Source organism: Mesoplodon bidens, assembly GCF_964165515.1.
Source record: "Mesoplodon bidens genome assembly, chromosome: 14".
Classification (NCBI taxonomy): Eukaryota; Metazoa; Chordata; class Mammalia; order Artiodactyla; family Ziphiidae; genus Mesoplodon; species Mesoplodon bidens.
Genome location: NC_138170.1, coordinates 42720605 through 42731479, shown reverse-complemented (window position 1 = coordinate 42731479; position 10875 = coordinate 42720605). Strand labels below are relative to the sequence as shown.

Sequence of the window (10875 nt, the reverse complement as noted above, 5' to 3'; positions counted from 1 at the left end):
ACACCCCACTTTCACCAATGGACTGATCATCCAAAATGAAAATAAGTAAGGAAACACAAGCTTTAAATGATACATTAAACAAGATGGACTTAATTGATATTTAAAGGACATTCCATCCAAAAACAACAGAATACACTTTCTTCTCAAGTGTTCATAGAACATTCTCCAGAATAGATCATATCTTGGGTCATAAAACAAGCCTTGGTAAATTTAAGAAAATTGAAATCATATCAAGTATATTTTCTGATTACAACACTATGAGACTAGATATCAATTACAGGAAAAAAATCTGTAAAAAATACAAACACATGGAGGCTAAACAATACACTACTAAATAACCAAGAGATCACTGAAGAAATCAAAGATGAAATCAAAAAATACCTAGAAACAAATGACAATGAAAACACGGTGACTCAAAACCTATGGAATGCAGCAAAAGCAGTTCTAAGACTGAAGTTTATAGCAATATAATCCTACCTCAAGAAACATCTCAAATAAACAGCCTAACTGTACACCTAAAGCAATTAGAGAAAGAAGAACAAAAACCCCACAAAGTTAGCAGAAGGAAAGAAATCATAAAGATCAGATCAGAAATAAATGAAAAAGAAATGAAGGAAACAATAACAAAGATCAATAAAACTAAAAGCTAGTTCGTTGAGAAGATAAACAAACCATTAGCCAGACTCATCAAGAAAAAAAAGAAGAGTCAAATCAACAGAATTAGAAATGAAAAAGGAGAAGTTACAACTGACACTGCAGAAATACAAAGGATCATGAGAGATTACTACAAGCAACTATACGCCAATAAAATGGACAACCTGGGAGAAATGGACAAATTCTTAGAAAAGCACAACCTTCTGAGACTGAACCAGGAAGACATAGAAAGTATAAACAGACCAATCACAAGTACTGAAATTGAGACTGTGATTAAAAATCTTCCAACAAACAAAAGCCCAGGACCAGATGGCTTCACAGGCGAATTCTATCAAACATTTAGAGAAGAGCTAATACCTATCCTTCTCAAACTCTTCCAAAATATAGCAGAGGGAGGAATACTCCCAAACTCATTCTACGAGGCCACCATCACCCTGATACCAAAACTAGACAAAGATGTCACTAAAAAAGAAAACTACAGGCCAATATGACTGATGATCATGGATGCAAAAATCCTCAACAAAATGCTAGCAAACAGAATCCAGCAGCACATTAAAAGGATCATACACCATAATCAAGTGGGGTTTATCACCAGAATGCAAGGATTCTTCAATATATGCAAATCAATCAATGTGATACACCATATTAACAAATTGAAGGATAAAAACCATATGATCATCTCAATAGATGCAGAAAAAGCTTTCGACAAAATTCAACACCCATTGTTGATAAAAACTCTCCAGAATGTACGTAGAGAGGGAACTTACCTCAACCTAATAAAGACCATATATGACAAACCCACAGCCAACATCTTTGTTAATGGTGAAAAACTGAAACCATTTCCTCTAAGATCAGTAACAAGACAAGGTTGTCCACTCTCACCACTATTATTCAACATAGTTTTGGACGTTTTAGCCACAGCAATCAGAGAAGAAAAAGAAATAAAAGGAATCGAAATCAGAAAAGAAGAAATAAAACTGTCACTGTTGGCAGATGACATGATACTCTACACAGAGAATCCTAGAGATGCTACCAGAAAACTACTAGAGCTAATCAATGAATTTGGTAAAGTAGCAGGACACAAAATTAATGCACAGAAATCTCTTGCATTCCTATACACTAATGATTAAAAACCTAAAAGAGAAATTAAGGAAACACTCCCATTTACCATTGCAACAAAAAGAATAAAATACCTAGGAATAAACCTACCTAAGGAGACAAAAGACCTGTATGCAGAAAACTATATGACACTGATGAAAGAAATTAAAGATGATACAAACAGATGGAGAGATATACCATGTTCTTGGCTAGGAAGAATGAACATTGTGAGAATGACTATACTACCCAAAGCAATCTACATGTTCAATGCAATCCGTATCAAACTACCAATGGCATTTTTCACTGAACTAGAACAAAAAATTTCACAATTTGTATGGAAACACAAAAGACCCTGAATAGCTAAAGCAATCTTGAGAAAGAAAAACGGAGCTGGAGGGATCAGGCTCCCTGACTTCAGAGTATACTACAAAGGTACAGTAATCAAGAGAGTATGGTACTGGCACAAAAACAAAAAGATAGATCAATGGAACAGGATAGAAAGCCCAGAGATAAACTCACGCACTTATGGTCACCTTATCCTTGATAAAGGAGGCAAGAGTATACAATGGAGAAAAGACAGCCTCTTCAATAAGTGGTGCTAGAAAACTGGACAGCTACACATAGATGAATGAAATTAGAACACTCCCTAACACCATACACAAAAATAAACTCAAAATGGATTAAAGACCTAAAAATAAGGCCAGACACTATACAACTCTTAAGAGGAAAACATAGGCAGAACACTCTATGACATATATCACAGCAAGATCCTTTTTGACCCACCTCCTAGAGAAATGGAAATAAAAACAAAAATAAACAAATGGGATCTAATGAAACTTAAAAGCTCTTGTACAACAAACGAAACCATAAAGACGATGAAAACACAACCCTCAGAATGGGAGAAAATATTTGCAAACAAAGCAAGTGACAAAGGATTAATCTCCAAAATTTACAAGCAGCTCATGCAGCTCAATATCAAAGAAACAAATAACACAATCCAAAAATGGGCAGAAGACTTAAATAGACATTTCTCCAAAGAAGATGTAAAGATTGCTAACAAACACATTAAAGGATGCTCAACATCACTAATCATTAGAGAAATGCAAATCAAAACTACAGTGAGGTATCACTTCACACCATTTAGAATGGCCATCATCAAAAAATCTACAAACAGGGCTTCCCTTGTGGCGCAGTGGTTGAGAGTCCGCCTGCTGATGCAGGGGACACAGGTTTGTGCCCCGTTCCAGGAGGATCTCACATGCCGCGGAGCAGCTGGGCCCGTGAGCCATGGCCCCTGAGCCTGCACGTCCAGAGCCTGTGCTCCACAACAGGAGAGGCCACAACAGTGAGAGGCCCACATACTGCAAAAAAAAAAAAAAATCTACATACAATAAATGCTGGAGAGGGTGTGGAGAAAAGTTAACCCTTTTGCACTGTTGGTGGGAATGTAAACTGTTACAGCCACTATGGAGAACAGCATGGAGATTCCTTAAAAAATTAAAAATAGAACTAACATATGACCCAGCAATCCCACTACTGGGCATATACCCTGAGAAAACCATAATTCAAAAAGAGTCATGTACCACAATGTTCATTGCAGCTCTATTTACAATAGCCAGGGCATGGAAGCAACTAAGAGTCCATCGACAGATGAATGGATAAAGAAGATGTGCACGTATACACAATGGAATATTACTCAGCCATAAAAAGAAATGAAATTGAGTTATTTGTATGAGTTATTTGTAGCGAGGTGGATGGACCTAGAGTCTGTCACACAGAGTGAAGTAAGTCAGAAAGAGAAAAATGAATACCATATGCTAACACATATTTGTGGAATCTGAAAAAAAAAAAAGGTTCTGAAGATCCTAGGGGCAGGACAGGAATAAACATGCAGACGTAGAGAATGGACTTGAGGATACGGAGAGTGGGAAGGGTAAGCTGGGACAAAGTGAGAGAGTGGCATGGACATATATACACTACCAAATGTAAGATATGTAGCTAGTGGGAAGTAGCTGCATAGCACAGGGAGATCAGCTTGGTGCCTTGTGATAGGGAGGGAGGGAGGGAGACGCAAGAGGGAGGAGGTATGGGGATATATGTATATGTATAGCTGATTCACTTTGTTATAAAGCAGAAACTAATACACCATTGTAAAGCAATTATACTTCAATAAAGATGTTAAAAAAAAAGGTGGTGTGTCTAGGCATCTAGTACAGTTTGAACACATATTAACTGAATGCATTGATACATGAATTGATGAAAAAGTGACTGAAAATTGAACATATGAATTTGTGAATGGTACAGATTTCAGGGTATACATGGAAAAATATATCCTAAATTTATACAAACAATTTGGAGTCTACTGAGGAAAAGAATGGTAGAATTCTTAAAAGCCAAGGCTCTTGATACTTAAATTATCCTTTAATGTCTACAGGGCAGAAAAGTAGTGGGTCCAGCAAGAATAGCCAGAAATGGGCTCTTTTAGTTCCACAGGACTCTGTTGAGTCCTGTGTGTTTAGGGATTTAAGATCAGCATGAAGTTATGGTGACAACCTGTCCACACAATGTCCCCCTTTCCTTCTATCCAAGGAGGGATCATGACCTCATTCTCAGGGAAGTGGACTCTCCTCCAAAGCATTTGAGGACCACTTCTTTCACAGATTAAATGAAATGCAAAGTGGGTCCAGGGCAAAACAAGTCTTACTAATAGAACATGCATGAGTTCTGGGGGGAAAAGTCATTGCTAAGTTGTATATGTATTTTTTTTTCTGAACCTTTGAAAAGATCAACTCTGGTTTCAGTTTAATTTTTTTTTTTCAAAAGAAACCTACATGGCCACTGCTTCAAATTTGTTCCAGATGGATTTAGTCATAGAATGATTGATTATCCACTCAGTTGCGAGCTATGTGGTTAAGCTCAGAAATCTACAACAAACTGATCTGGAGCTGTGTTTCACGGTAAGTGGCAGAAAGGATAATCCTTAAACTGTCATTTTAGAGTCAGTGATGAGGAAAGAGGAATTTAGTGAGGCTACTTATGTCAAGAGAATGTACTAGTAAATGGATGGCTGAATATGAGGGAATCTTATGAGCATAATGCTTTTTTTTTCTCCTCTGTACATCATGGTAAAGGGAACCAGATCTGACCGGGAGCCCCCCGAGGGCTGCCCCAGCTCTCACTGCCTGCTTCATGAATTAGCCCAGCCTCCCGGGGATGCTCCAGGCCCGAGGTCAGAGGCTGGCTTCTACCTGGCTGCTGAGGCACCCATTTATCCTACTACCCACTCAACAGGCCCACAGAGGTTTTTATTATTGGCATCAGAGACACCTGAGAAAATCTGGAAGCTAATTCTGGGGGAGAGTGAACCTAGGAGAAAATGTACTGTTCTCTATACAGAGCTCTATTATGTACTTTAAAAAGCAATTTAAGAACATTTGGTCCATTCCCATTTTCTTTAAGGAGAAAAAAAACCCCTTTGCTTTGGATTTTGGTTATTCCTTTTAACAGCTGCATTAGCCTTTTCTCTATTCTTTCCCTCTGGTTAAGTCACAATCGGGCCATCAGAATATTCTTTGGGGGAGATTGGATGTGGCTGGTGGCGCTCCCTACATGTCACCATCTGTTTTTATTAGTTGTTCAATTTCTTGGTTTTCACCCTCACGGTGATTTTCTACTTTTGCTCATATATCCTTTCTCTTTTCCCTTTCCCTTAGAGTGCTATTCTACTTCATTACTGCCTCCTTGTCAAAAAACAAATCACTATTCTGCCCCTTATCATGATAACTGCTCCTCAGAGCAGAAGAAAATTCATGTTGGATTTTATGGCCTCTGAATTTTTAGGCCTTACACAACTTATTTATTGTAACCTTAGATTATATTTAGCACGTCTCCCAGAATTTTGAGGCAAAAGATGTAAACATATTTAAACACAAAAATGATGACTAGGAAGCAGGCTTTTGAATAGGCTGTAGGAAGAAAAATGTGACTGAAACAGAACAGAGATTTCTATGAGAGAGATGGAGAACATTTTCCATGATTCCCTAACAAACACAAATATTACAGATGTCTAGGACAAAAGTTCACGTTGAGGCAAGAACAGTGTTTATTAAATTTCTTTTATATAACAGGCATGTGGATACATGCTAATCCGCAAAAATAAAGGGAGTTTTTGTGTTTGCTCATAAAGTTTTTGTTTCATGGATATTGTTTATTGAGTGGAGTAAAGCAGGATTTTAACTAAAAAGTCTGAAAATCAGAGTATATATTCATAATTATTTATGAGTGGTTTTGGAGAGGATTGATAGCATTTTAGAAGTTCTATATCCATGAAGAAGAGAAGGGTACATTCATTCAAAAGGAGCTGTTAGAAGCTGTGAGGTTCTTCTTTTGAACAGTACTTTGCCTGTTTCAACCACACCCATCAGGATGCGTATCTGAATGAGTCATCCAGGCTCCTGCACCGCTGGGGAGGTGGGTGCATTTTGCTTTTTAACTCATATTTTGCTTTTTGAAACCATTTAAAATTCTAGATTTAACTCTAAAGTTTTGGATGGAATCATTTCAGGGGGAATTTAATTACAGATTGTGGTAGGCAGCTTCTGACATGACTCGCAATGATCCCAGAATCCTGGCATTCACACCCTTGACTGTGGGCTGGATTTAGTAGCTTGTTTCTAATGAACAAAATATGGCAAAAGTGATGGACTGTCACTTCAGTGATTGAGTTACAGAAGACTGTGACTTCAGTCTTATTAGCACTCACTTTCTTGCTGGCACTTTCTCCTGCCCTTTCCCTTGCTGACTCTGACGAAGAAGGCTGCCGTGCTGTGAGGTGCTCTAGGGAGAGGTATATGTGGCTAGGAGCCATGGAGGAAGAACTCATGAGAAATGCAGGCAGGAAGTGAATCCTGCCAACAACCACTAGTTGAGTGAGCTCGGAAGGGGATTCTTCCCAGTCAAGCCTTGAGACAACTGCAGATTGTGAAAGACCCAAAGCCTGAGGACCCAACTAAGCCGTACTTTGATTCAGACCCAGAGAAGCTGTGAAATAATAAATGTTTGTTGTTTTAGGCTGCTACGTTTTAGGACAATTTGTCATGTGGCAACAGATAACTCATAGGCTTCCTTATGCTTTTTGTGTAACAGATAATAATCCATGAGCTCAGGAAAGACTGATTGCTTTAGTTGTAAGCCTGGTTTGAATCTGAGGCTGAAAAACATCCTGAAATATGAAATGAACAAACCTGTAGACTTTAAACAGGCTGTTCTTTGCTGAAAGGTATTCATGTCCCCCAATGAAGGCAGCATATCTTAATTCAAAAATTGAGAAAATAATAAAGAACCTGTAATATTTAATGTTGTCACCTTTACGTTTTAAATGAGTTTATAGTAATACATGCAAAAAGTATATTTACTCTGCACCAAAAAACAAAAAACAAACAAAACCAAAAAAACAACTCCTTTCCAAGCTAGGATTGAAATGGAGTCCTTGGCTGTGGCATGAACCATAATAATTACCTATGTCCATGCCCCCGGGGGAAGACTGCAGTGATCTAGTTTTTAAAGCTTCAGTGATTTGGTCCAGACTTTTAGCAAACAACCAGTTCTAGGTGTGAACTGTTTTGTCAATAAAGCTTCAAGTCATTAGAACTGTCTGGTTTTTTGTTTCTGAGTCATTAATGCTATTATAATCACAGAATACACCTGCATTCTTCTCAGGGCAGATTTTAACTTGCTCTGGTATGTTTTCCTGATAAAAATGCCATTTGAAAGTCAAAGAATAGTTCCTATCAATAGAAATAGTTTAAATGCCACGCACGTATCAGTCAAGAACCATATAGCGACCACACTTCCAAGGCTTGTAGCCTAGACAAAGTGCACTCTCTCTACCTCTCTTTTTCTCTTTCTCATTCTTTTAAAATTATTTTGAATGAGAGCGGAACGGACAACTCTTAATTTTGACAGCTGAGAAAGCTGAGGCCCAGAGAGGTTAACGGGTTTAATACAGTCAGAGTCACTTAGGGGAAGGTTCAGATGGGAACCTTTTTCTCTTGCTGAGTTTCATGGAGTTAAGGCCACTTTTTTGCTGCCAAAGACTACTTTCTGGATCTCCCTGAGCATTCAAGCATAAAAACATTCCACTACAGGAGAAAATTCTATTAATTAATAAGGGAAATATCTGTGCATTACAGCTGTAACTGTTACAATGGAATTTATATTGGAGAAACTGTCTAATCAGAGGAGAAGAATATCTTTTTGAAAAAAAAAAAACCCCACCACATGCAGATCTAATTCTATCCAAAGTATACCACACTCTGCTAACTGCAGAAAATAGAGAATGAAGAATCACTAGACATATCAGCTTCTTGATGGGCAGCACAAATTGTCAGCTACTGGAAGATAGGCTCTGAATATACCAACAAAATCTGGGAGCTTGTTAGAAATGTGAATCTTGGGTCTCACCCAACACCTACTGAATCAGAATCTTCATTTTAATAGGATCCCCAAGGAATTCACATGTTCAGTAAAGTTTGAGAATCATTGGTCTATCACACATAGCATATAGAAGATTCTCAAAAACATATTAGAGAATGGAATCCCAAATTTAAAGAATCCCTCAGAAAATTTTATAAAAACGGAAAAACTGATTTATTCAGGTGTCACCTTTTCTTTTTTTCTTCATCAGTCCTTTGAGGAAAATATGTACTTATACACATATACACAGGTAGAAAATGGTCACTGTAATACTATTTTACAAGATACCTCATCAGAACCTATTTTTGATTAGAATAGTCTTATGCTTGCTCATGTCCTCTACTCTCCTATCTTGCTCTCTTTTTCTCTCTCTTCCAGTTCCATTCTACATCTCTTTTTCTGCCTCTCATTCCTCTTACAACTGCTCTTGTCTCCCAGAGTAAGAGGAGGTCCCTGGAAGAGAAGGATATAGCTCAACTGTTTGATCTAATTTGCTTTTTTTCTCCATAAATGTATGAATACATTCCTGGCCTCTACCCTCACAGGTGTTCACTGCATTTTTGCTTTTTCCTTAGATGATTGATTTTCATACTGAGTGGTGTGTGGTGATGGTAGGTGGTGTTGGGGGGAAAGTATCACTGTTACTTGAGTCACTCAGCAGAAGAGCCAGGGAAATGCTCATAACTGGCTTCACTGTTTCATCTTAATAATATGTGGTATATATATATAGTTACCCGCCTTATCTTTGGTTTTGCTTTCCGAAGTTTCAGTTACCCACACGGTCAACCATGGTCTAAAAATATTATATGAAAAATTCCAGAAATAATTCATATGTTTTAGATTGCCTGCTATTCTGAATAGTGTGGTGAAATACCTTGCCATCCCACTCCGTCCTGCCCTTGGCATGAATCATCCCTTTGTCTAGCATATCCTGCCCATCAACCGATTAGTAGCATCTTGTTTATCAGATCCACTGTTTTGGGTATCGCAGTGCTTGTGTTCAAGTAACCCTTATTTCACTTAATACTGGCCTCAAAGCTCAAGAGTAGTGATGCTGGCAATTAGGGTATGCTACAGAGAAACCGTAAAGTGCTTCCTTTAAGTGAAAAGGTGGAAGTTCTCGGCTTAATAAGGAAAGAAAAAAATTTTGTATGCTGAGGTTGCTAAGATCTACAGTAAGAATGAATCTTCTAAATGTGAAATTGTGAAAAAAGGAAAAAGAAATTCATGCTAGTTTTACTGCCAAACTCAAACTGTAAAAGTTATGGCCAGTGCATGATAAGTGCTTAGTTAAGATGGAAAAGGCATTAAATTTGTACAATAAGATATTTTGAGAGAGAGACCACATTCATATAACTTTTATTACAGTATATTGTTATAATTGTTCTATTTCACTATTAGGTACTGTTGTTAATCTCTCAGTGTGCCTAACTTATAAATTAAACTTTATCATAGGTATGTATGTATGGGAAAAATATTGTATATATAGAGTTTGGTACTATCCATGGTTTCAGGCATCCGCTGGGGGTCTTGGAACATATCTCTCAAGGATAAGTGGGGACACTGTATTTAAAATCGATCAATGGGCAAGCAATACTTAAGTCATGAATTTTTAGCTACAGTAGTTACCCAGTTATGATCTCTGTAGTTAAGAGATTCACCTGACTGTAACAGAGAAGAGAAAGTATTTCTTCTCCTTTAAGGGAAAGTGGTGTTTTCTTTTTTGCTGAGTAATAGAGTTGACATAACACTGATGTGTCATCTATTAGAATAATTTTAAGATGTAGCTCTCCAAATCAACTACAGAGGCTTGGCCTGACTTTGAATCTGCACCTGATTCTTCTTTTCCTAATTTGAGATTTATACTGAGGAATAGGCAGGCCAGTTGCTTGCAGTTACTTTTACCCCTTGTCAGGACCTCTACTTGATATTTTAAGCTCTTGAGAAAATTCAAAACATCATTCATATTTAATCAAATAATTCATGCAGTCTTCCTTATTGATGTTGTCCTTATTCTCCCTTGTCATTATAAACTGGTCCTTTTATTTTTTATTTTTATTTATTTATTTTTTTTTTTTGCGGTACGCAGGCCTCTCACTGTTGTGGCCTCTCCCGTTGCAGAGCACAGGCTCCGGACGCGCAGGCTCAGCGGCCATGGCTCACGGGCCCAGCCGCTCCGCGGCATGTGGGATATTCCCGGACCGGGGCACGAACCCACGTCCCCTGCATCGGCAGGCGGACTCTCAACCACTGCGCCACCAGGGAAGCCCAAACTGGTCCTTTTAATACAAGACCAGAAACCGTGTATTTTACCAAGAAAAATACATACATTTTATTATGGATTCATAATGCTTTTGGGAGTATGTAATTGTGCCTACTCCTGACTTTGATATTATAACCAGCTTTTCTAATAATTCTTTAAAACTCTGTTAGAACCCTAATACTGTTTGTGGCCAGGTTTTTACAATGACAACTAAATAGCCCAAGCTCTTTTTCTAATACAGTGATATTCTATTTGGGGTATTAACCATCAGTGATAGCTTGGTTTATTGGAAACTATTGCTCTGGCATGCTTAAACAATCCATTTTTCTGCTTAAATTGAAAAATCAGAGAAGATTTTTTAGTTTACTAACAGTTGGACTCTAATT

At 37.8% G+C, this 10875-nt stretch overlaps 1 protein-coding gene across 4 annotated transcripts in view; it reads right to left on the bottom strand.

Moving 5' to 3' along the window:
* Positions 1-10875, bottom strand: part of EFEMP1 (EGF containing fibulin extracellular matrix protein 1) — a 69180-nt gene that overhangs the window by 38658 nt on the left and 19647 nt on the right. The gene's annotated exons all lie outside the window — the stretch shown is intronic.